General features: G+C 41.1%; 2 long non-coding RNA genes across 7 annotated transcripts in view; one reads left to right on the forward strand and one right to left on the reverse strand.

Moving 5' to 3' along the window:
- The window catches only part of LOC113842709 (uncharacterized), a 170031-nt gene that overhangs the window by 92418 nt on the left and 50674 nt on the right, over positions 1-26939 (forward strand). For 4 of the 6 annotated variants that reach the window (XR_011806879.1, XR_011806877.1, XR_011806880.1 and 1 more), the window contains 2 exons: positions 8790-8856; positions 22231-25391. The exons of 1 other annotated variant lie outside the window; for it this stretch is intronic. This is a non-coding gene — a long non-coding RNA (uncharacterized lncRNA). The remainder of the gene's footprint in view (positions 1-8789; positions 8857-22230; positions 25392-26939) is intronic. One more of the 6 variants, XR_011806878.1, reaches the window with a different exon arrangement.
- Positions 18089-26939, reverse strand: part of LOC140001558 (uncharacterized) — a 56082-nt gene continuing 47231 nt past the window's right edge. The window contains exon 5 of the long non-coding RNA XR_011806883.1: positions 18089-18906. This is a non-coding gene — a long non-coding RNA (uncharacterized lncRNA). The remainder of the gene's footprint in view (positions 18907-26939) is intronic.

Genomic DNA, 26939 nt, shown 5'->3' on the forward strand with positions numbered 1-26939 from the left:
CTACAGAGTTTGACATTGATGCAGGGCACGGTTTGTATCAAGGCGTCTGTCAGCAGTACATCAGTGCAAGATAAAGCTGGAAAGTGCAGGAATGAATAAACGCTTGAGCTGATTCATATTTAGATCACATCACCCACTTATATCATTGTTTTCACCATGATGGCTTCTTAAGCAGTGTTAAACCTCTTCTCTTAGTCCACAGCTGCACATTGGAAATGGTATTCTCAGAATGGCTCCCAGTCACTTTCGATGGACACACAGATTTATAGCCCGTGCTGCAGAGGCAGTATTTTTTGCTGACCTCGCTTTCCTTTTCAAAGCTCAGGTGGACCCTGGGAACATTTCATGTTCTTTACTGGTTAAAGCAATAGCATTGATGTTGCCATCCTAATATTGTAGACATCTGCAACTGTATTGTTTTTACCAAAGGAATTACATTCATTTTTGATATCATTTCTGTACATAAATGTATAACAAATTGTTTAGTGATACTAGGGTAGTAACTTTTTTTTCCTAACAAACCACCCAAATGACTGAACCCATGTAGTTAATTAGAATCGATCTTGCATTTTAGCACCAGGAAGTGCATAATGGAAGATAAGATTGATTGTAACGTAGGATCACTTCATTTAAAGACTGCTAATAGGCTAAAATGACAGAACCAATCTAAAATTATAATTTCAGAATCAATATAATTTTTATAACGTTGTCAAATCTAAAAAATTAATCTAAATTTATGTTGTGAAACCAGCAAATCCTTCTTAGCTATTATAATGAAATGAACCAACATTTTATTATATTACTTCTTTAAATAGAAAAAAAAAAAAAGCTTCTTTATTGGCATGGTATTCATTGCAGCAGACTAGATAACCAGGCTTTCAGTTTGGGAGGTATCTCTTCATTTCCTGCTTGGGGCGAGAGTAGGAAGGAACTTTAACCTTCCCTCTTTCCATCATAGACTCATTTTTCTATGTTATTAAAACACCATAACAACGAGCAGGCTTCATTTCAGTGGAGACCAGGACCAGAAGGAGACTAGCACTTCAGGAAGGAGTTCAGGTTTCTTAACAAAGCTGTAGTAGAAGCATACTCCTCCTAGTTCTGCACTGCTATCACTGAGTCCACGGAAGAAGCATGGATCCAACTTCTCCAAAAGAAAAGGACAGTGGTGGGAGCTTAGAGACCAACGTTTTTCTTTCCTCACTTACTCATTCTGAGAGGAGGGCCTGACTAACAACCACACTGCCAATATTGATACCAAGGATTTTGGTGTGTTCTGCCACTGCAGAAGCCAGAATAATGCTGTTAGTGTGGCTTCATGCACACTGCTGTTTCTTTGAATGTCAGGTGTTCAGGTTGTTCTTCCCTTCCCCATCCTTCTCTTTATTTTATTTTATTTTATTTTATTTTTTTTTATGCAGAACTTACCTCCTATAAGTTCATAACCACTCTTGTATCCCAAGACGTATGGTGGTCAGTGGTCAGAAGAGTTCCCCCACTGCTTCCAGCTGCAGGGCTCACCTAAGGCTGTGGACCATGACTCTTCTACTTGACCTCCCTGACACTTGCAGATCCCCCAGGAGATTTAGCAGCCCTGGCCACTGCAGATCAGGGCTCTGTGCACTCTTGAGTCCCTGCTGAAGCCCCTCACGTCCCTCTCAAAGAAAGCTGGAAGCACTACTATGGGAGAACAGCATTTCTTCTCTCTAATAACCGCTGAGTAGAGTCAAACCACACTCAGAATAACCCCTCACTGTGAATTACTTCTGTATGCTTTCGAGCTGATATTAATGTCATTGGTAGTAGCCTTGTCTTCAATGCTTCGCATTGCCTTAGGATGAAGCTGTTCTTTCTGGTGGTAATTGCCCTGTATAACCTTCCTCATCTTCATGGTAAGGTCCAGGCTAATGGCAGAGTTTCCTTGTGAACTCAGAAGAACATGTGAACTTTACTTTCAGGCAAAGCAATTCCCCGGCCCCTGCACACAGGAGCAGCAGTGATGCACAGGCCAAGCCCATCCTGAATTCATTTTGCAGTGATCTGGAGGTGAGGCTGAGCATGTCTGAGCGGGACCTGCACACAGGAGCTGACCCTGAGATGGCAGTAATTACTGCAGGAGAGAGCTGGAGAACACATGTACCAAGACCCCAAAGAGCACTTTGGAGAGCTTTGTGTTTCTTGGAGGTTTAATATATTATAATCTGATTCGGCACAAGCCAGGCTGGGAATAAAAGAGAAATGCAGAAAGACTAATGATTTGAAGCGCAGGGGGAAGTGGAAAGAAAACAGCACTTTTAAGTGCATTTTTTTCCTTTTATGCAAGATCTGACTGGGACCAGGCAGAGAGAGCAAAGAGGTTCTGTGAGTTAACACAGAAGTGAAACAGTACATTAAAGAGGCTTTATTTGCTCCTTAGAGTCTTCTTTTGATTTTTAGTATCTCTGAGACTTGTCAGGGAGAAAATGGACAAAGACATCAGATTCCAGGTCTTGAGCAGAGCTCCAGGACTTGAGACTTCAACAAAATGAAAAAAATCACATCCAGAAAAAGTTAATGACCTTTCCCTTAAGTGCTGCAAAACAGCAACCAGAAACAAGCTGGTCCACCTGCTATGGAAGTCCCATGTGTTGGTTAGACCAGTGCTTCAGGCTGACCCAGCACGCATCTAACTTCCAGTTGAAATATTTCATCTGGATGCAGAAGGAAGGTGAGTGTGGAGTAAGTCTGGTTTAGAGCCTTGGGCCCACAGCCTGTGTCCAGGTCTCTGTGTCCAAATGCTGGTTGTAGGTGTTAGGGAAAGTGATATCAGGGGGCTTTCTGACTCTACCAGGCCTTGCAGAGGATGTGGTCTTGGTTCAGAAGGCCTGTAGCTGAAAATCCCTGAAGCTACTTCAGCTTGGTTGCCTGGAGAGTGCCTCAAACTGCATGAACCCTGCAGAATGCAATGTTTACAATGGGACATAAAGAAAACAGGTGCTTCTGCTAAGTCATGCCAGACCATGGAGGAAGCAAGCAGTCTTTGGAAGCATAGCTCCATTTGAAAGCAGCCAGGGATCACTGCAGAATGTTTAAAAGATGGACATCTATTTTCTCATTCTTTTCTATTTATTTTCCATTGATAGCTTCATGAAGAACAGGCTGCACTACTGTAGCCTAGAGACTGCAAAAATGTTGGCTGTCTCTAAACAACATAGGACTTAATTTGAGTCAAGTATGGGAAAACTTGCGCTTTCATAATTATGGGTGGAATTCATTGTGATAAAACATAAAAGCTGCTTGTATTTCTAGGTTAAAAGTCACTAGAGTAAGTTGTTAATTTGTCCATATTTACTGCCTGATTTAGGATAAGGAAGTGACTGCCATGAAAAGAATGCATAGAGAATATGTTGAGAAGATTAGATATTTTTAAGCTGTTGATTTCTGCTGAGTGTGAATCCTGTGTCCATTACTTAATCTGCAAGACTGCCACCATTCTTCCCAGTGAGGACTCCCACACATATCCTGTTTTCCACATTTCTGCAAGAACATCTGTTTGTGGTTCCTCCAGCAGATTTTGAAAATATGGAAGTCACTCACGATGGGGTTTTCCATCGTGACCCAAACCTAAGACTCCCCATTCCAGAAGAAGACTAAATGACTTTGGCCACCCGGAGAACCTGGATACTGCAGCTTATGGTTCTAATGGTGGAAACTGAAGCAGGATAAGGTAGAAATGACCCTTTGCTAAAATCAGGACTGTTGAGACCTCAGCCAAAATAGGCTGCCTTTTCCATCAGGTCCATCAGGGTAAGCAAACAGAAAGATGATGGTCTGCTCCATCCCACCCAGCCTGTTACTGGCGTAGCAATCCTGCTTGGATCCTGACTTCTGCTCATGCCCTTGATGCTTGCCTACATATGTGTGCATTAAGAACATCAGGAAAGGAAGCAAAAGTTTAAAACACTCTCTAGCTCTATCTCTCTTTCTCTTAATTTTCCTGAGGAAACTCATATTTTCCTTTAAAATGTGAAGTGTATAGACATGGAATGGAGAAAACAGGTTTATCAGCAGTTCTCAGAAGGCAGCGGCAGTCCCCCTCCTGCTTGGTGTGTCTGTCAGCTCTAGCTAGAAAGGTGATCCAGGGTTGGAAAGCATTCACAGCCCCAAAGTTGTTACTATGATTGACACAACCATCACTTCTCTGATGCATCTGTAGAAGAAAAGGGTTCACTCTCTATATCACCCACTTCACAGAAAAAAAAAAAATACACAGCATGCTCCTGCATTCTGCAAGGTATCTGAAAGCATTGCATCTCCACTCTGACTGCTAGACTGAACAATACTGGCAAAGTAGGAGCTGGCCCCAGACCATGAGTCTATATCGGGTGTTCCCAGCATCTGCTTTGCGGCTATCCTCTGCTGCAAGAAAATCACTTCAGGATGCTATGAAGCCCCTATGAAAGCAAGAGTATTATGCCAGGGAGTTTTCTCTTACAGATTATTTAATTGGTGGGAGAAAATAATTTTTCAAACCCCAAACCTCCTGCAGGTGTTTATGTTTTATTTTCAACAAGGATAAAACTTCTCATCCAAACTAGGAGGAGAGTCTCTTTCACCCCGAATGAAAGCTTGAGGTGTTAGTCACTTGATTCAGTGACTTGAGTCTTAATCTTTTATGTTGCAAATATATGTCTGAAGCTTCAGGTGGGTGGTTATTCTCAAGTGGGTATTTCCCAGCCTCTCCTGTTACATCCCAGATAGCAGTTCTCCAGTACGTTTCTGGATATTTTGAAATGGCAGGAGAGTCTCTAGTCCTCACAAGTTAAGGCTTTCATGAGGCATGGGATGATTCTGCTGTGGAAGAAGGAAGGACCCCTTTTATTTTGTTTGCTTTAAAAACATCTCAGGATGTTTGGTGGGATGGCTAAACTGTTCTCCCACGGCTCTTGTTTTGATAGTTTGAAATCTATTTGTAATCTTCAAAGTGATAACTTGTTTCCTGAAGGCTTTCATTAACCACAGTAATGCCACAAGAACCAGTGGTTGAGTGTGAAAGCCCATGTTCAATTTAGAAGCAAGGCATATACTTTTAATAGTGCCAGTGACTGGTAGAAACCTTCACAGGTAGAGATGACTTCTCCACTGTATGCTACAACAAAAATACTCTTATCTGGATGATAAGGAAATTCAAGTAGGGGTTAAGACCAGGAGGAAATTCCTCGGCTATTAAGACAATAGCTTTGTCCTGTCATGCCATTCATAAGCATGCCAAGGAAAGAGTTAACCTGCCCTGGAAACATTGCAAGGCATAGGCACTTGTGGAAAGTAACCCGCATTTAAGAAGGCAGGGGGTAATTAGGGCAGGTGGTTCTTAATTATCACTGAAGTCAGCCCTTGCAAGGCCCCCCAGTCATCGGCAGGTTAATGGTCATCAGTGTATGCTGAGTCAGCAAAATCATCACGCTCACCTTCGCCAGGGGCTCCTGATGGGCTGAGGCTAGCTCTTTTTGCTGGATGTGCTGAACTTCTCTCTGAAGCCAGGATGATTAGAAGAGAAAAGCAATCCACAGCCCTAATCAAGCTCGCAGGAACACACCTTCCAGATTTTTTGAGACGAGGTATTTGTTACCTCCTGTCCTCTGGCATGGTAGCAGCTTAATGAAAGGCTGCATATTTTTCTGTTAGCAGCTCAACCACTTAATTCTTAAGTTCCTTCAGAGCTCTCAGATGTATGCCATCTGGTCATGGTGACTTGTTGCTCTTTAATTTGTGAATTTGTTCCAGCACTTCCAGTTTTGACACCTCAATTTCTGACAGAGTCTCATCTTTATTGCTTGAAAAGAATAGCTCAGAGGGCTGTCTCTCTCTCTCTCTCCAGCATGCATTTTCTTGTAACTTCAATTTCATTAATACACTTTTAACTTAAAGCAGAATTTATAGCTTTTCCCAATATGCTGTCTCTCCACCTCCTACCCTTCCTGCAATATTTTATTGTGCTATATTTTTATTAAAAGGAAACATATCTGAAAACTATGTGGAATTTGTGCAGAAGGTAACCGGTACCTTTCCTATTGTATACAAAGTTCTGAAAGTCAGTTGGAAGGAACATTTAGTCTGTCTCATCCACCAAAGCTTATTATTAATTCTTAAAAATAGGGGATTGGACAGCCTATTTAAACACGTCTAGAATGCCTCTTCATGGCCCAATGTTATTTATTTATGTATCATAAATAATATCTATTATTTACGCTCTATTTGCATTCCGGGTTTTCAGGGAAGTTGAGTCCCCACTGTAACATGCGTTCTACAAGCACATGGCTAGAGGCAATTCCTCTTCTGAGGAATTTACAAATAGAGAAGACAAATGGCTAAGAGCAGACAACATGCAAAGAAGTTGTCAAAGAAGAATGTCTTTTATGGTTACATTTTTAATGGATTTTCCTCACACATACAACATTCTCTGCCCTTCTTCACCCATTGTTTCTCCAGACATCTGCCCCACCTGTCTTTGTCAGGATTTTCTAATATGCTTTATTTCCATCCTTTCCCCACTGCAGGAAGACACAACAGCAAGAACCTTGGCAGTGTAGTACACCAGCTCCTGCCAGCCTTTTCTTCCCTTCCTGGGATGTTGAAGTGGCTTTCAAGCTGCCTTTGCTCATGGGGCTGGGGGCAGGAGGCTTGCCTGCCTTGCTCCCTTCCTTCTGCCCCCCAGAGCAAAGGTGGCACGGTGGCTGCAATGTCCTAGCAGCAGAAAAATGTTTGGAAAACGTCCTTTGTATTCCAGCCACAGCAGCATGGGAGCTGAAGGGGAGGCTGTTCTGCTACCGCCCCTGTCCGTACTTTCAAGCATCAGGAAACTTTCCTGGCATGCCCATCACAAGCCTCCAAAATGGGCTGGCTGGAAGGAGCAGCTATGGATGGGCATGGAAAGGGCAGAAACTTGAACCTGCTCTTTACTTCTTTATTAGATCTAGGAAGTGACAGAAGCGCGCTCCCCTCCTGACAAAGTCTGAGGGTCTCTAGTGACATTTATGTCACTGGAAAGGCATATAATATGTACACTGTGGTTTAATTTTATCTTAATGAAACAATATACATATAAAACTATCCATTAAATATAAAACAGTGAAGTAATTTGCAAATTTTCCTACGGCATAATAAATTAAGCATGGAGAGCACTAAGGAATGCAATTTGCAGTCATTTATAATGCAGTGTTTTATGTTAATAATTCAAAATCACATGCTATTTGGAGACACTTCTAATTAATGTATTTATGAAATTGTGAACTGTGACTGTTTTGGTTCCATTTAGCTAAACATTTCAACAGAATGCGCTTGCTGTTGTTTTGTGTTTGCTTAATGGCACCAGCAAGCATCAAATGTACAACTGGGGAAAGTTGGGGGTGGTATCTGTTGCAGCTTTTTTTATGGGTATGTGTTTTTGTCTGTGTGCTGTATACATGCATGTGATTATAATCCTGATCTCACCAAGGAGAGGAAAGTTCTGCAATAATTTGAGGAGGAAATAAGGAAAGGAAAGTTTTATGGATGAATAATTAATTGCAAGAAAAGTTCAGTACCTTCCTAAAGAATTGCTAAAATATTCAGTACTTTTCACGTAGCTGATCTGTATACACTGACATTTCTCCTGACTGGTTAATTATGACTGATACAGCTCGTAAATTCGTATTCGTACTTTTATTTTGATATTTTTCAGCTTTTTCATCACACTAAGTATTTGTCATGCTGCTTCTTTATCAGAACACTGTGATTCCCTGGAAAGTTACTCTCTTGAGAGGAGGCTTGCAGAGATTTGGGGGTATTTTGAAATTTCAAGTACATGTTAAGAAAAAATGCACGTATCAGAACTTTTAGTAAATTATTACAAGTCAAGGTCCTGGTTTTGAAAATGTTTCGAAATGAATGGTTTTCTAGGCATATGCAGAGCTAGATGCTAACAGTACTCTGTTGTGGCTCTGCGAAGGAAAGCGAGGGCAAAACTCTTGAAATAATTTTCAACAAACAATATTTCACTCAGAAAGGAAAAAAGACAAGAAAAAAAAAAAAAAAAGAAAAGAAAACCTGAAAGTCCTCAAACCCATCATAAAGACTTCTGAAAAGTCTAAGGCACCATACATGGCCCCTTCCACATTCCAAAACTGTTCTGAGACTTCAGCAGGCTGCTAAATCAAAATCATAATTCTCCTAGTAATTTCAAAGCTCACTTGCAGATCAGTAACTCCATGGTTTTTTTCACCACTATGATTTCTGTATGATCGTTGTTCTTTTTCTTTCTTGGTTGCTTGATTTTTTTTTTTCCTTTTTTTTTTTTTCCCTCTTTTTTTTTTTCTTTTTTAAAACAAAACAAAACAAAAAAACAACCAACTTGGGACAATATGTATATGGGTGGGAAAATATTTTAAAATTCTCATGGCCTTTAACTGTGGTCTTGGAAATTGACCAATGTAATCATTAGACTGAGAATTAAAGCTGTATTTTGACCACTTTGTATGATTTATATTTTAAACAATGTAGGAACTCTTACGATTTAGGAGGCAATATCAGCATCTAGGACCTATCTCCCTGTTACTTGCCATGCTGTACTGAGTCTTTTTTATTTCTTTGGTATCAAATAACAGATATTGGCAACACAATAGATTAGCTGAGGGATAATCTTTTCAATCACACTGTAATAACCTGCTTCTTCTTCAAATGAAAAGCATACCCTTATCTTACCAGTTTTATCCATTATACATGCATTCAGAAAAAGTCCTTATATTTATGTATTTTTCTGCTTCTGCTTCTAGTCTGAGACTAAACTGGAACTGCCAGGAATATAAGAACATAAAGATTCAGCTTTGGGTCATGTTTTAGGTGAGTTGTTCCACTTGAATGTCTGTTCTTGCTGGATTTTTACCTAGAATCTGTTTTTCACTAAATGAGATAGATTTGGGGGAGATTCCACAAATGAGGTTCACATTTCTGGGTGAAAATTGGTATCCAAGCTATGCTCTTTCAGAACACCTTTTGTTTTAAAAAGCTTGCAATGCCTATCACAGAGACCAAAGACATTGGAAATGTCTGTGGTGCATCAGTACAGGATTTATGGCAATGCTGTGTACTGGGAGACATCCTGTGAGATGCGGGGCATATGGAATAGTTGTGCTGTGGACTTTTCTGACTAATCAGCTATTACCTGTTTGCCAGCAACCATGGTGGTCTGGTACAATGATCCAGATGTATTTCAAGCTTTATGTTCCCAGGTTTATGGCTGAATCTGAATTTTATGGTTTATGCCCATCTCTAAAATTAATTTACAGTAACACAAAAAGAAAGAGCCTTTGCATTTCCTTCCAATTTGAATGCAATATTTTCACTTTATTGTGAGGCACAGCTTCTGTTTCAGCCCTGGAGTATTTCACAAGATTATGGAAGGCTTGTTTTGAAAATCCTATCTCCAGTGGTGGGAAAATGGCAAAACTTTGGAATATGTGCAATTTCCTTTTTTCTTGTAGTTGTTTTGGTGTGATTTATAGGACTAGATCTACAGCTGTCTGTAGATGCTACTTATTAGAAGTACTCTAAAACAAAAAAAGCTGAAAACACAGATACCAAATGCTCTGCCTAAAGTAATGTTTTCATCTTAATAGTAAGTTTGTCTGAAAGTTATGTTTTTCTTTGTCTTTTCTAAAAGGCAAAAATCAAGAGTAAACATATCAAAACCAGCTCAGCAACAACTTCTGGGGATGATTAAAAACCCGTGCCTTTACAACTTGTATGCAATATCATGTGTTTTTTGTTGTTGTTGTTGTTGTTTTGTTTTGTTTGTTTGTTTTGTTTTGTTTTTCTTCACATTTTACTATCACAGTGTAGGAATTGTTTGTGTGCCTGAATGTAGGTCCTTCTGCACATATCAAGCGAGACTTAAATTAGCCATCATGTTCTGAAAAAAATAAGCACAACAAGCAAATCTAATAAGGATGTCTTACTGAACTCCACAAAGTGGCATGTGAGAATTATCTTTCATAAAATGTTAGGGATCGACAGAGAGGATGTGATTCTTAAATTGCTTTGGCTGATTTGAAAATTCAGTAGAGAAGCTTGGCATTTATTAATGGCATCCTCATTGTCTCCAGGATTTTTATTTGGTGATTTGCTTAGATTTCATCAGGGATATTTCTGTAGGTACAGTGTTCTCCTTCTGGAGATCCCTGTTCCTCTACATCCTTCCCAACTGGATGACTTTTCAGAATTGAAGGTGTCAAAGCCTTCAAACCTTCAAAGATACCAAATATATGTGTTTGAGGGGCACTAAAGAAAGATGGGAAACTGAAGTTGAATGACTTGGGCTGGAAGAGGACATAACTTTCCTCATTTCTGCTTCCACACAGAACTGTAATTCTCATCAGCAAGATACTCTGGGGGAAGAACAAGAGCATAAGCATATTCCAGAGTTAAAGTACAGAAAAGGAGTAAAAAATATTGCAAACCACCTTGATAGGCACAGAGTAATCCTGGTGCAGAACAAATCTTGGGAAGGGGAAAATTATGGGGGTCTGAACTGGCTGGAGAATGGATAAGAAGCAGATGCTCTTGGTCTCTTTTGCCACAGGAACCCAGAAAAAAAACACACACATATAAATACAAGAAGTTCAGGGGGATTTTGTACATCGCTACCACAAAAAGGTAAATTAACCAACTGGTAAAAGGAAATTCAGCACCTGCTGCAAGGGCAGCATGGTAAGAAGAAGTAAAGGATTTTGCCACTGAGCTTAATCCATCTCCCACTGAGTTCCCTGGGAATTGAATTCAGCCTTTTCAAGTCAGAGCAAAGGAAGTTTTCCAAGCTGTTCTCAATGTTTTTATTGCAACAAACAAAGCTACTGGGTAAGGCATAAGAAAAGAAAATAAATAAATAAAAAAACAGATACGGTAATTACCAGCAGTGTACAAAATTATCTAGTAGCAGGCAACAACAAAAAAATGCACGTCTTCTGCTGAATCACCAAGCACTAATTTCAGTGGTGTTTGTGACCCACTGCATCTGCTTGCCACATACATTGTGCAAAGGACGTTTGCTAGACTGAGTATTTCATGAAAATGCACCTTCAAGTGCCAGGTTTCTAATATTCTTGGGAAGAGAAGTCAGGTAGTCTAAGGAGGAGTATTAAGGGCCAGATTTTCTGTGATTAAGCCCCATGGGCCACTCTGAAGAGCTGGGATCTGGCCCGTGGTTGCTACTGACAAGGAGCACAGTGAGCTTAGCAAGAGCCTCTTTTTGGAGACTGTGGCACTCGAGAAACTCTTGTGCTAAATAACATTTTCCACATGCCGTTTAGTTACTGGGGCACTTGAGAAAATATCATTGTGACCGTTAACCAAACTTGAAAAACTGGGGAAAACCACTGAATTGATACCCTGCTCTGCATTATGTCCTTGTCTCTCTGTTCCCATCACCTGGCTAAAGAGAACTTGGAGTACCCATCTTTTAAAACATCTCTCTCCCTCTCTCCCACCCGTGATTTCATGCTGGTTTTGTTTAACCACATGGGATATGCTGGGAATTAACACCAGTGTGTCCCACCACTTCTGTGACCTTGAATTTAAGGGGTCTTGGAGGGAGGTTTCCTGTGGCTGCACTGCTTCAGTAGTGCAGGGGGTTAACAGAGACACCAGTGAGATAATGGAAAATCCTTGGGCAATCCTAAAGTACTGGGAGAAACCAGACTGGACCAAAAAAAAAAAAAAAAAAAAACAAAACACCAGCTTTGCTCTCTCCAGGGCATTTACACTGCCAAGCAACTTATTTTATGTCCATTATGATGTGAGTGCGTTGTGAAATGTAGCTCACTTGCTAAACATTGTTTTGATGTGTTGTTCAGGACATAGGGAAGGAGAAATGGACTGCATTCAATCCCTGTTAAAACAGAGAAATGTCTTCTGCAGAATTTATTTTCAGAAGCTTTGCGCTAACTTCATTTTCTTATTAGCTGAAATTGCTAGTGAGCCAGTTTTGGTAATGATGCTAAATGCATTCATGGAAAAAATGTGTCTGTCTGTCTGTGCTCAATGAATTGCCTGTTGTGTCAGCTTAGAGAGAACAAATCTTTACTATGGGATCTGAGGATCTGGGATTATGCCCTAGTGATAATTCACGTGGGAAAAACGTTATACATCATTATGAAAAGGCAAATGTACAAGAAGATAGCATGAAAGTGCTACAGGTAATTAAAGCTGCAGGAAAATAAGGAAGGGAATTTATAACATGCAAAAAAATCTGATGTTAACAGTTGTGATTGTTGAAAATTCAGATCTTTAGACCAAAAAAAAAAAAAAAAAAAGAAAAAGAAAAAAAAAAGAAAAAGGATATTAGCTCTTTTGGGAATCAAAAGTCCAGAAGAATTCTCTCAGAAATATGTATTTTGGAACATTTTTTATATCATTATGAAACATTCTGAGAGATAAATTAAATTATCCAAAACACTCTGGCTCACCAGAAAAACATGTTTCCCCAAAATGGTACACTGAAGTTGAAGACTGGGAGCATTATGCTCCCGTTTTTTCACAATGTCTGGATTCCCTGTTTGTAGTACATCCCTCATAGCACATCTGTAGTGACACGGACATGGTGCCCATAGCAAATCCTCTCCCTGAAGGAGAAGGTTGTGGGGTATCATGGGAGGCACGGGCCCATGGGAGGTAATGCAACACAAAGAGGCGACTTGGTTTAAGTTGGAACTGCCTCAGCATGAGTGTTTTAGGCCAGATTAGCGTTTTGAGGAATTCTCACTTGGCACAAGCCCAAGCAACAGAAAGTCTTTAATGCTATCTATGACAGAAAAAAAAAAAAAAAGAGAGGGAAAAAAAATTTGTGTCATCCCTCCCCCCCCCCCCCCAAAAAAAAAAAAAAAAAAAAAAAAAAAAAAGAGAAGAAAAAAATCTGGAAAAAAATCAGCATTGTGTGAAAGTCAGTCTGAAGAAGGGTTACCAAGCTGCTGCCTGGACAGTCTTTAGGGTAGCAGCCCATAACTCCAAGGAACCTCGAAGTTTTAATACTCATGGGGATGGTCTTTTTTTTTTCTTCTTCTTTTTTTTTTTTTTTTTTTCTCTACCTATTCTCCTGCATGTAGCATGCATTGTGTAGCATGCATTACACAGCCTAAGGAAAGCTGGATCTCTAGAGGAACATTTGGTTGAAAGACGTGAGGAGTATGTGTAGACACCCTGAGTGTTACACAGATTGTAAGGTGGACTGCATTATTTAGGCTAAAAAAAAACAGCTTTCAGTGCTGGATCCTGTCTAACCCTGCAGCCTCATTTTGAGCACCTTCTCCTTGGATGTGAAGTCTGAGCTGTAACCAGCACACTGAGGTGCATCATTACTGGGGTGCATCATTACTGACGGGTCATACAGGTACACGCTGTGGATTTCAGGTCAGCCCAGTTCAGGAGGCTGCTCCCATCTCACAAAACCTTGAAAAGGCTGAGACAAGGTTAATTTGGGGGGTAGGGAAAGTTGTCTCATGCTTTCTTTCAATGAGCTAGAAAGACAAGACCTGCATGGGGTAGTGAACTGCCTCTGAAGGAAATGTTGGCATTAATCAAGCTGTCACGCTGATGCTTCTAGGAAGTTGGACTTTGGGCTGGCCAGCTGAATTTCTTTAATCAAGGTAGTGCCTCTCAACAGCACTGCATTAATGCTGGTTTGATTTATTTTTCTGTAAGTACATAGGACTATGTTGCTTCTGTGTATCTGTCTGTGCATTTCTGTCTCCAATAACTTCGCAGTTTTTAACCAAATTTGACATAGGAGTAGAAGTTTCTAGGTATTTGTCAGCTTGTTAGCTGTGAAATATCGGAGAGCTACACAAAACATGATAGCTGTGGATGTGTGATGGTTCATTTGCAAGATTATGGTATTGCTGTTCACTCAGGGTTGCCCTCACTTTCCCATTCCTCACTGAACCCTGTCTTTAAAAGCAGTTGGTGAAAAGCTGAAGCAGTTTCTGGCAGGAAAGGGAACTGTAGGAGCTAGAGGGACACGCGAGGGAGAGCAAAGTCACAGCCTTTCACTGCTCATGACTGTGGTTTCTTACACACCCTAACATCAGTGGAACTGCTTCTAGAGCTGTAAGACATGGTGGCTAAATCCATGCATCACATCTTGGGCTCAGGGAAAGGAAAATGTCTGCCCTGCTTAACAAACTTGGTGAAAACCTGCTGTTTTTCTGCTTATGATTAGTGCAACCTTATGTGGGAAAAATACTTTTGGAAGTGACTTTATTCCTTAAAAAAAGACCTAATGCTCCATAGTTACTTGAGGGACACAGACCAGCTTTTGTTTTATCTCTTCTACTATTCTCCACTGTATCACACACTCTTAAAAGTGTTTTACTCTGTTATTACTGAAGGAGTATTTCTCTTGTTTTTCCCATTCTGTAGGTACAGTGCTTTTTCTCATGAGTTACATGACAAAATGTTTTGCCTTCATGCAGTTTCCTCTCTAACCGCCTCTTAGTCAAGAATAAGACCTGTTTAGACGACCAGTGCTGTTTCTATTAGCTATGAAGTAGCAGCCATATGGTACACCTTGCAACCTCTTTCAAAACCTTATCCAAAGGGTGTCAAAAATAGAGATGAAGTAAATAAAATGAATTAAATTCTTTAAAAGTCCTGGCTGCCCTTCCACATTTATGACCTTTGCATAGCCTCAGGAAAACTTTGCACTCAATTTTGGTCTTTGGTGCAGCTGTGCACAAAACGAGTTGGAAAAATACTCAATGAAAGTGGCAAGTAGGGACACCTCTGCTGCCCACATTTACAGGTGACTGCAGTGGTGTGGAGGCCACAAAGAATCATGCTCCAGAAATGTTCTCAGGGGTTGCTTGTGTCTTCAGCCTGTATATACAATTCTACTTGTCATGTCACAGGAAAACAGACTTGTCTGTGGGTAAGCTGATGGGTCATATCTGTCCCACATCGCAGAGACAGATGCTTAGGTAGCTGGCATCAGCGTAGGCATGCTGATGCCAGCTGATCCAAGTAAAGGATGCTGAAATAGCTGTGTATCTTTGTGCCAGCCAGAGAGCTGAACCAGGAGGAACCCTGAATAAGGTATTCCCCTTGGTGGAGCTCCCTCCTTACTGCCATAAGTACTTCTGTATGACAAAGTGAATAGAGAACTAGGAGAATAAAAACAACAGTTTTTGTCCAGGCTGCTTACCTATCTATGGACTGAGGAGGGTAAGTGAATGAGAGACTGAACTATGTTCATCATCCACAGAGTGAAACAAACCCACTATATTTTGGTAACTGCTTTGGTGAAGAAATGTTAGAGTTCATTCACTCTGTCTTGTATGTAGCACTCCTCACAGCTCTCTCCTGCTGAGGCAAGGAAAGTGAGTAATATGAGTAGAGGCTTCTATCCTGTGAGCATTTTTTTGTGGGTTTAAAGTAGTGTAGGGTTGTAATGGCCTTATGAGACATTTCTGTTCAGTATTCTATACTCCGGCAGCTATTTTATAACACAATTATTATATATGTGCCGAAGGTGTAACTCCATTTCTGTAAATACAAATCTATTTTCAAGAATTGTTGCTATATAAAATTAGATAGGTTTGCATCAGAATAAAATCTCTGTATTTCAGCTGACTGTGCATATTTTATAAGAGTTAAGTGGTGTCCCATGCTCTGCCCACCCCGTTCTTTTCCTTTGTCTTTAATTTCATTTGCTTCATTCTGAGGTCAAATAACTTTTTAGATTTGATATATGTATCCTGATGGGGGTTCTAAGCACATTTTTGAATCAGGGAATTTAGAAGGGTGCCTCTGATGTGTGGAGATGTATGCCTGCGAAGTCTCAACCTGCAGCATTCAGATCTGCAGGCCTTACACTTATGATCACATGCTTTTGCTAATTTGTGCATATGCCTATTTTTCCTTTTGATTTCAGCAGCTGAGGGAATTTAATATCTGAATATGCTGTTCAGGGTTTAACTAGAGGAACCCAGGTTTTGTGAATGCTGCTCTTGGTTCACACAATGTTATCAAATGGCGAAATGCAAGTGCCCTGTTCTTTCACTTTGTCATAGGTGTCACTGCAACACAGTTATATACCTCCCTTTTCATGTAACAGCATTCTAACCATGCCTTTGAAAGAATCAAAGTCTTTTAGACCAACGAGTTGTGTCTTTATAATGCCCAGGGAGCAGAAGCTTGCTGTTCTTCAAGTAAAAGCAAAACAAATTCCTCCTTGTAATTAGGATTGAACACCCAGTCATTATTTCCACCCCTCTCCTGTGTTGTAATACTGTAATGTTAAGACAGCAGTGTGTGCTTAATAGCATTTCCCCAGCACCAGGACCAGGGTTGCCTAGCTCGTCTTCTACTAGCACAGGAAGGCGAGACTGTAGGCACCTCTTGCTATGGCTGTGCAATGCCACATGATGCAAAATGGCTTCTGCCAGCAAAGCTGCAAACCTGCTTTGTTTAGCAGAGAAGCACTTCAGTAAGAAGCCTGATAAATTGTCTTGTCACATGTGGATTAGACTATTGATTTACCAACACTCTTTGTATGTTGACCCAAGAAAACATAGTGGATGCTATTTAGAATATTACAAACCCTCTGCCATATGCATGTTGTCTAGCCTACACTTCAACCCTATCACCTTTCAGCAGATTGCTTTAGACAAGAGATCTCATGGGCAGGGAATCTGCAATGCATATAAGCTTACTTGCTCATTTAATACAAGAGAGTCCTAGACACTGACCTTGTCTATAGCTTCCAGCTTGGCAGGGCTGTAACACTGCAAAGACCTGCAAATCCCTTTTTAACAAGGCTACCTGAACCCAATGGCCCAAGTCCAAGCAGATGAAAACTCGAAGATGTCCAGCAGACCAGTTGCTTACACTGTTAAGTAGAAAATTGCCTGACGCTGCACATGTTGGTGTCTGCTTACATGATCCACTACCAACCCCCAGCATAACAGCATGTCTGTTGTCAGTTCCCCAAATACTGTAAGTATTATTCCATTAGTGAACTGGGGGAAGGTGTTTTACACGGCAGATATGGAAATACAAACATTTAACCAAGATGCCTCATGATTTGAAGCAAAAACCATATTCCAATGAGGAGAATTTTAATCTTCATTGTTTGAAATAGCAATTGTTTGTCTTTGGGCTGGACGGTCCCCAAAGCGTCTCCACATGAATGAGAATGAATTTCTTTGTCCATGTGCTTGTACCATGCCATTAACAGCTGAAGAAGATTTGAAGATCTACAAAGGTGTTTGGGGAGCACCTTGGGAAGGGAAGGTATGGTGCTCTGTTCCCACCAGCTACTTCCCAAAGCCCTTTCCAAAAGCCCAGCAATGAACAGAAGGGGACTGGATACAGAAGTGAACAATGTGAGCAACTGGCTGCAGAGGGCCTGGTAATTGCCTACAGGACTTTGCTGAGTTGTGGTGGCAGCTTTTCTTTAGCTGACATCAACATTTCCAGTAGCTACAGCATCAGCAGGACTCATTTCTGTGTATTTGGTATTTCTGAGCTTTTTAATCATTTTCATAAACACTGTATGACCTGTTTCATGGAAATGCTATTGTGTACCTAATACCAGCAATGTCAAATTTGAGGAAAAAAAAAAAACAAAAAAAACCTACACCCAACAAACTATTAAAAACTTGCATTTGGGCCCAGGGAAAAACTAGGTAATAATGTCTAGGCCTAAACTGCAGTTCAACAAAACTCTTATAAATTAGGGATTACATTTTAATGGAAATAAAACCAAAGATCATTCCCACCTCTGGTTTACACAGACCAAAAAAGCTCAAAGTAGTGCCAGTTTTAAGTGCATGAGATTTCTAGTAACAAGACCTTGCTTTCGTCCTACCCAGAAATAACCTGTGTGTTACAAATTATACCTGGTTTTATTTCATCGGTGATAAGGGAGGAATTCTACAGAAATCTCTAGTAGTTACATTTAAAAGCAATAGCCCAATAACTTGGGAAATTTGCTACTCTATTGCCTATTATATATATATATTATATTACCTGTTATACATATATTTAAATATTTCCAGGGCTAGGGACTTCTGAACTGCTTACAATTTTTATTTTTATTTATTTTATTTTTTTCCCTTTCTTCTTTTGGTTCTGCCTTATGCATGATTTTACTCAGCTTCTATCACATTAGGTCAAATGATGTCCTACTTTGGAATGTGATATTCCCTGGTACACTGTGCAATGAAACAACCTCTTCAGCTTCTAAACAGAAAGAGAGAAGCACTCTTGAAACCTGGATATTTTGCTGCATTGTTGTTTAAAGATTTGGAGTGCCTGTTGACATAGCAGTTAGTCACATATTAAGACTTCATATAACAACAATAAAATGAAAAAACTCAGTATCCACAGTGGGTATAGTTAAAATTGTCACCCTATTGTCAGCTTTGCATTCAGATCAATTAAAAAACAAACCGCCAAAGTCCCTGCAGAATCACCAAAAGCTAAGCCAAATAAACTCCTCTGAAGTCACCCTCTGAAGCTGGTGGAAGATGTTCTCCAATAGATATATGAAGGGGAGGATTTCCAGACAAGAGTCCTTGCATAAGAAACCATGGCCTCTGAGCCCACTAGCTCCAAGGACTGACAGCCATTGCTGCTCAGTTGCATTATTCTAGGCAAGCTGGAGGGGGAAAGTCACAGATATATATAGACAAAGGTGGTGTCCTTTGTGCAGCAGGCTCTGAAAAATTCAAGGACATTACCAGCATCATGAGCATGTGCACAGAAGAGGAAAGAAGCAAGTATGGGAGTGGAAAGGCAGAATACCTGGGTGTGCAGTACCCCTGGCATGCAGGGATGGAGGTGGTATGTAGTTGCCATATCCTGCTGCAGATGTGAAATTTCTGCATGTATCCCAACCACCTGTAACAAAATAACAAGGTTAAAGGTATAATGGGTACGGATTAGTTTGTAAATCCTATTTTGTAATATGAAACATGGCCAGCATTGTGGCTTCTAGGCATGAGAAATTAAACTCAGGATTGAAAATCGACAACCTGTGACTGCGTGAGATTAGAAACACTGCCCACAAATTACACCAAACATTACCAAAAGAAAAAGAAAAGCAGTCAATCAAACAGTTGCTGGGCAACCAGCAGATCACTTGTCATATAGAAGGGAATTATTCTGCTCTGTTGTCCACAGTCACCAATATAATGATCTCCAAGCAGGCTCCATCTTGGCTTCAGCCTTTCAGGTTCTTTTGGTGCACAGATACCAAGAGACAGTCGGTATGTGAAGACAGATGGGCAAAGTATCAGTAATGAAAAACACTGCCTGCTAAGTTTTATAGAAACTAATGCAAAAGGATATTCCGAAGTGAAGTCTAATTAGAAGAGCTGCTTGCTGGTGTGTAGCTTTCTGGGTATTTGCTGTTCCCTATTTGGGCAGAAAATAAAACATTTCCCAAAGTAAGGAGGAAAAATATTTCTCATGGAGAAGGCTGCTTTTTGTCTGGATTTCATTCTCTGTTTTTGAGAACAGGGCAGGGTAAATGATTTGATCTTTGTAGGCTGACTGCCAGTTTAAAAAAAAAAAAAAAAAGCCACCAAATTCCAAATGCCCAAGCAGTACTTCCCAGAACAGCTGTTGAAGTTTTTGTTAGTGATAATCTCCATGTCTGATTCAATGGATTACATAAATATCCCTTACACTGTCAGGAGAAACAGGATTCCTTGCCTCAAAAGGTTCTTTAATTAGCTGCTGAAGATACTTTCTGAAAGATCATAAACCTTTTCTTCAAGCATGTCCCAACTCTACATTTTTACCATCACTTCTTTTCTTGTTGACAGTCTTCATAGGTAATGTTCCATGTTTCTCTCTCAAAGGATCTTAAGGGTTCTAATCAGTATGATCTCTCCTCTCCTCTCCTCTCCTCTCCTCTCCTCTCCTCTCCTCTCCTCTCCTCTCCTCTCCTCTCCTCTCCTCTCCTCTCCTCTCCTCTCCTCTCCTCTCCTCTCCTCTCCTCTCCTCTCCTCTCCTCTCCTCTCCTCTCCTCTCCTCTCCTCTCCTCTCCTCTCCTCTCCTCTCCTCTCCTCTCCTCTCCTCTCCTCTCCTCTCCTCTCCTCTCCTCTCCTCTCCTCTCCTCTCCTCTCCTCTCCTCTCCTCTCCTCTCCTCTCCTCTCCTCTCCTCTCCTTTTTAAAAATTTTATATCTCCTCCTTTCCATTTATATAATTTCTAGTGAGATTCAAAATAATTGCTTATTATCATCAATGCCACTGCTTTTCGTGGTATCTTTCTAAATTTCACAGACAGTCTCTTTGTATCCTCATCTTAACTTTTTGTACTGGTTAGATTTGAGTATGGCCTATGAATCTTTTGAATTACTGTGCTTTTTAACACATGCATTTTTCAGCTGTGCCATCTTCCATCTTTCCTTTGGTATTTTGCATGAGAATAAAGGTGTAGTAGTTTTATTGTATGTTACTTCCAGTTGCTCTATATGAGTGATTGGAGCTATTTCTGCTATACAAGTGGCATCAACGCTCTTCTAAAAGCTGTATGTCCACCCTTCCTCACACAAGAAGGAATGAAGCCTGGGTTTGCTTGTCCGAAGGGAGGACACTATACACACACATGCCCTTGTACAAGACCAGTTCAAATGCCCCCAGTGCTAGCAGTGACAGATTTTATGCAGTTTGAGCTCTGTTCCTCTAGGAGTCTTTCCAGTTGCACCAACAAATAGACCTTGCCATGCAGCCATTCAGGTCATGCTCACACACCAGTTGTGACTGGTTTTGAACTCAGGCATTTGGTATTTGAATACTTCAACTCTAATCCAATTTTCACTTAAGAAAGAGAGAGAGAGAGAATGCTGTTTGTTCATGGTCATCATAAAAACATAAATCCTGCTGGATCACTTCAGGGAAGGCTTGGCTCAGGCAGGTACAAATGCTCCAGAGAAGGTTAGCACAGACCTGACACTCTAGGCTTACTGCTGCTGCCCTTTACTCAGTCACCCACAGCTACAGTAATTGGATCTTTAGGTACAGGTTAATGGGATAATTAGCCAAATGAGATCAAATTCATACACTGTGTAGAAATGGATGGTTGCTGTCTCACAGCCACCTGTTGTATGCTTCTAGGGCAACCTGCATTTCTTTTCAATGGGCTATAAAGTAGGAGATGAATTAGATGTGGGTGATTCTGCCTGCTCATGGTGGTGAGGACAGCTTCACTTGTATTGCATTTTAAAAAGCAAATAATACAATTAGCACTTGTAGCTGGAAGCATATTGGCAGGAAGGGCTTCTGCTCATTGCTCTCTCGAGGCAGGCCAAGCACTCGAGCCTCAACAGCCTCCACAGCTTCCATTCAAGGCCATTTGTAGGAAACAGTGCTGCCAAGAGAAGAGCTGTCTGCTAAACTGTCCTCATGCAGAGGACCCTGAAGACTCCTAATTTTTGGTAATTTTGTACTAGAACTGAAATAAACAGTTTGGGTCATTCAGGGAGCTTGCATGTAGACCTGCATTTCCTCCTAATGCATGGCTGACATAGATCTGACTGATGGATTGCCCTGCTAGGGTGAGGGGGTAGAAAGCATATATTCAGATCTAAACAATTTCAGGAATCTTCTTGACGGAAAGATTGAAAAAAAAAAAGGTTTTAATTTAGGTTTCTAGGACTACCATGAATGCTTTGCATTCAGAGATCACCTTTTGCAACATGGCATTAAAAGTCTTGGTGATATGAATGGACTTACGTTCTTATAAGAGTGTTGCCAGAGACTGTTCTCCTTACAGTGTTAGACAGAGAAGTCTACAGAGTAATTTTTAACCAATGCTAGAAAGATATTTTGTGGTAGAGTTAGGAATGCCATCCCAGTCTTCAGACTTTCAGTAGAAACTACTGACTCAAGAGGCCATCTTCAGCAAACTGAGTGATTCATGCAGAATGACTTGATAGGAATGTGTTTGAATGAGCTTCCTGTCTATTTGTCACAGTTTATAGCTTTTTAATAACAAATCATGATTACTCTGAATTATGAAGCCAGAATTCCCCATAAATCTTTCCAAACCAATCTCTATTTATATCCTTGGGAGGAACCTGTTTGCTGTTTTTGTTCATTCCATTGTTGTTAATTCATGGATTATTATTATATAGCTTTTTAAAAAATTAAAATGGTGTCAGATTTTGTTTGCAAACTCATGACTTTTTTTTTTTTTTTTTCCTCTCCTGTGACAGAGGGCCTTCATTGTTTATGCTGCAGGCTCCTTGATGTGGTGTGGAGACTTACTACTGATGGTGTAAACTTGCACCCAGGAGAGCCAGACATCTGCCAAGCAGCAGGCATGACTCCAGTGTGGTGCATCCAGCTAGTTGTAACCCAGCCCAGGAAGGGGATAATCTTGCTGATGAAGTCCGGCACATTTGCAGCCAGCCTGCCAGCAGCACAAACTAACTTAAAATTAGATCAAATATCTCCATACTACATCAGTCATGCCTAAGATTACAGTAGAGACACAGACTAGATACATTTTTTTTCCCATTTGCTGCAATTAGAAGCAGTAGCTGTCAAGGACCTAGAAATAATGTGACATCTATGCAGAAAAACATCCTGAATAGCCAACATGGCTTCAGCAAGGGCAAATTGTGCCTGACCAATCTGGTGGCCTTCTGTGACAGAGTGACTGCATCAGTTGACAAGAGAAGACTGATCAAGACAAACAGGACTTATGCAAGGCCTTTGACACAGTCCCACATGACATCCTGATCTCTAAATTGGAGAAATACAGATTGGACGGGTGGACTATTTGGTGAATAAGGAATAGGCTGGATGGCCCCAGCCAGAGAGCTGCTGTCAATGGTTCTACATCCAGGTGGAGGCTGGTGATGAATGGTGTCCATTAGGGGTCCATCCTGGAAGAGGTGGAGTGGTGCAGCTGATACATCAAAAGGAAGGGATGGCATCAAGGACAAGCTTGAGAACTGGGCCCACACGAACCTAATGAGGTTCATCAAGGGCAAGTGCAAGGTGCTGCACCTGGGTTGAGGCAGTCCCAGGCTTGAAGATGGACTGGGAGAAGAACTCACTGAGAGCAGCCCAGCAGAGAAGGACTTGGGGGTTCAGGTGGACAAAAAGCTTGGCATGAGCCAGCAGTGTGTGCTTGCAGCTCAAAAAGACATCTGCAGCCTGGGCTGCATCACTTGAGGAGTGGTCAGCAGGTGGAGGGAGGTGATTGTTTCCCTTTGCTCTGCTTTGCTATTGTGAGGCCTCACTTGGAGTGCTGCATCCAGATCTGGGGCCCCCAGCACAAGAAGGATGTGGGGGTGTTAGAGTGGGTCCAGAGGAGGGCCACGAAATTAATCAGGGGGCTGGAGCACCTCTCCTGTGAAGAAAAGTTGACAGAGCTGTGGATGTTCAGCCTGCAGAAGAGAAGGCTCCGGGGTGACCTCATTGCAGCCTTTCAAGTACCTAAAAGGGGCTTATAAAAAGGATGGAGAGCAACTTTTTACATGGACAGATAGTGATAAGACAAAGGGGAATGTTTTTTTTTTTTTTTTTTTTTAAAGGGAGATTTAGATTGGATGTTAGGAGGAGATTTTTTACTCAGAGGGTGGTGAGGCACTGGCACAGGTTGCCCAGAGAAGCTGTGGATGCCCCATCCCTGGAGGTGCTCAAGGCCAGGCTGGATGGGGCTTTGGGCAGCCTGGGCTGGTGGGAGGTGTCCTGCCCATGGCAGGGGGTTTGACACCATATGGTCTTTAAAGTCCCTTCTAACCCAAACCGTTTTATGATTCTTTGAATACATTTGGACTTTTCTTCCTTGCAAAACTCGTAGAGCATCTTGTTACATGCTTAGAAATAACATGGATTTATGAAGGCATACAGAAAGAATGGATGTAGTGAACCTTTATTAAGACTCTCTGAAAACTTAAAAAATAAATTAGTTAAAAATTAGGAAAAAAAATCAGGTTGTGTTTACTTCCAGTCATAGACTGTGGTTTTCAGTCAGCTGGTTTATGAGAGAGTTGGGACTGAAAGCTGTGTTTTTCTTAACTGGTTCAGCCTCTCCTATACGTGACCAGCATGGATCCAGAACCTGCAAGATACTGATAAATCTATCAGAAGCAAAGGCATTCATCATCTCATAGAAAGTGCTCATTGTCTAGTAGCACGAGGCCACGATGTTTGTACAGTCTTCTAAATTGGTGAAAGCATTAATTACACTGAATAATGGTAACCCTGGTATCTTGGCAGACATCTGAAACCTTGGATAATTATAGTTTCTGTTAAGCAGATTTTAGTTCTTCTCTGGATTTTGAGTTTAGGGGACAGAAATAATTTTCAGATAACCCAGTGCCTGACAAACCAGGATGTGAATGGCTGCAAGTTTACCTGAGCTAAAATGACTGATATACAGGACTAAATGACTTTTTCTAATGACTTCTGATGAGATCATGTATTTTTCCTAACTCTGAGGAGATGGAAAGCATTGAAATTCAGTGCAAAAACAAACCAAACAAACTTGCAAAACACACTTTTAGCAATGGAGTGCAACATAATGGAACATGAAATTAAAGGAAAAAATGGAATCAGTCTTGATGAGGATTGGAAAATCTACATGTCAGCAAAAATAAACTTGTTACTTAATAAGGTTAATAATAGATAAAGTCCCCTAAAGATAAATTGTTATCACAGTTGACGACCATTTTATTAAAATGTTAATGGCCTGAGGCAAAAGCAAACTGTTCCCTTAATCTGCCAGAAGAACTGCTTTCTCAGGAATTATATACGCCAGAGCACTTGGGATCTGAGCTAACTGTAATAAGCATGTTTGAAAACTGGAGCATCCACAGCTTGTGAAATTGTGACTAAAAAAGAGCGGGTCTCACATGTCTCAAAATGGCTGTGTCCTTCTCTGCCAAACAAAACTTTCACTTGCATTTTAGAATGAAAGTCTGTCGGATTCAATTGCTGCAGTCAAAACAGCTGAAATGTCAGTGACTGAAGAAAGGATTTTCTCTTTGCCTTCTCCATACAAACTGTGAAAGAGGTGTAGCTTAACAAATACAATTCCTGTGGTAGCAGACAGAATGAAAACAAGTTTTCATCAGCATCTCTAAGCATGGCAAAACTACGAAGCAACCTGGCAAGTATGCTAAGCATTCATTGAATTGTGATGGATTGCAGTATGATTTGTTTGGGCTGAGAACATCAACAAAAAACCTGTGCAGGATTTGACGAAAGCTCAGCTGTATGGAGAGACTTTTTCTGTGAGCATAGTATCAGCTCAAAACACAAAGGAGCTGATGAAGTTGAGTTCACATCCTATCTTTCCTTGTGACACATGAAATGCATATTCCCTAAAGCCTTTGGACACCTGAGCAATGAGAATGGAAAGGTAAAGCAGAAAGTGTTTGTGATGCTAAATGCTGTATTTCTTCTCAATTTGTCTAAATGGCAAAGGTACAAAAAGTACAGAAAAGCTATGCTATCAATATAGGCCTAAAACCCAAATCTCCTCTCTGAAAATTTGCATGAAATAAATGGGAATGAGAAAGATTAACTCAGTTTAGCAAAGCCAAGATTGTTTCCACCTTTGTGGAGGCAGGAATATCCTGATTTCCAAATCATTTCAGTGTGGGGGACCCAGGAACCTGGGATGCTCTGGCTTATTTCTACAACTGAAGCTTGTTCATGTGTGCAGCAGGCATTCATACTCCGTTAAGTCTGGTTTGGGAATATAGTCAAACTTTATTTCCGTATGTCTTTCTGTCAGCAAAGTCTGTGACAATGATGGGGGAAGTTTTGCTGTGAGTTTTTGGGGCAGAGGGACCATCTTCCACTACAGTCAAGGGGGACTCTGGGAAGAGGCAGGAAAGGCTTCACCCTGACCCAGAAGGAGGATGATGGTATGTGTGTGCAAGTATGCACTCAAAGTCCCCTCGTGAGAAAACACAAGGATTTATGCCGTCTTCTTTTTGGTAGAATTTTTTCTTATTGTAAACACTCTTCATATCCTTAACCTAAATGCAGTTTTTAACATGGGTTCTCCACTTTTACTCAAAGACTGTAACTGTTTTTAGATGCCCTTCTGAAGGGAACAGAAGGCCCAATATGCCGAATGGTGCCACTTCATAGGGAAGTCTGCTGCCTCCCTGGGGCCCAGGTTAGAGATGTGAGAGAAAGCTTCTGCCCTGGTGTGGCCCTCAGATTATTACTCATTATTGATTCACATAGGCTGTGATGAAGTTCCAACAAGAAATTCATGGGCAAATGAGAGACTTCAGGGCCTTGGGACAATTGGTTAAGGGATCAGGAGCACAGGTAGTGTTTTCCTCTATGCCTCCAGTTGCAGGGAATGATGAGGGGAGAAACAGGATGAGCCAGCAGATCCAAGCCCGGTGTCACTGGCAGAACTTTGGTGGGTTTATTTTGATCATGGGTCATTTTTCAATGGAGGACGACCTGGACAACTACAGGCCTGTTGATTTGACCTTGGTGCTGGGGAAGGCTGTGGAACAGGTATTTTGAGTACCATCATGCAGCACATACAGGATAACCAGGTGATCAGGTCCAGTCAGTATGGGTTTATGAAAGGTGAGTCCTGTTTTGACTAGCCTGGTTGCCTTCTGTGGCAAGGTGACCCACTTAGGTGGGTAGCCAGGCCCAAAGAGTTGTGGTGAATGGAGTCAAATCCAGTTAGAGGCCGGTCACTACTGGTGTCCCCCAGGGCTCAGTACTAGGGCCAGTTCTCTTGAATATATTTATCGATGATCTGGGTGAGGGGATCGAGTGCACCCTCAGTAAGTTTGCAGACAACACCAAGTTAGGTGGGAGCATTGATCTGCTTGAGGGTAGGAAGGTTCCTGAGGGTAGGGATTTGTATAGTTGAGGCCAACCATATGAGATTCACCGAGGCTAAGTGAGGTCCTGCCATGGTTTACTG

This window comes from Anas platyrhynchos, chromosome 2, assembly GCF_047663525.1.
Source record: "Anas platyrhynchos isolate ZD024472 breed Pekin duck chromosome 2, IASCAAS_PekinDuck_T2T, whole genome shotgun sequence".
Lineage (NCBI taxonomy): Eukaryota > Metazoa > Chordata > Aves > Anseriformes > Anatidae > Anas > Anas platyrhynchos.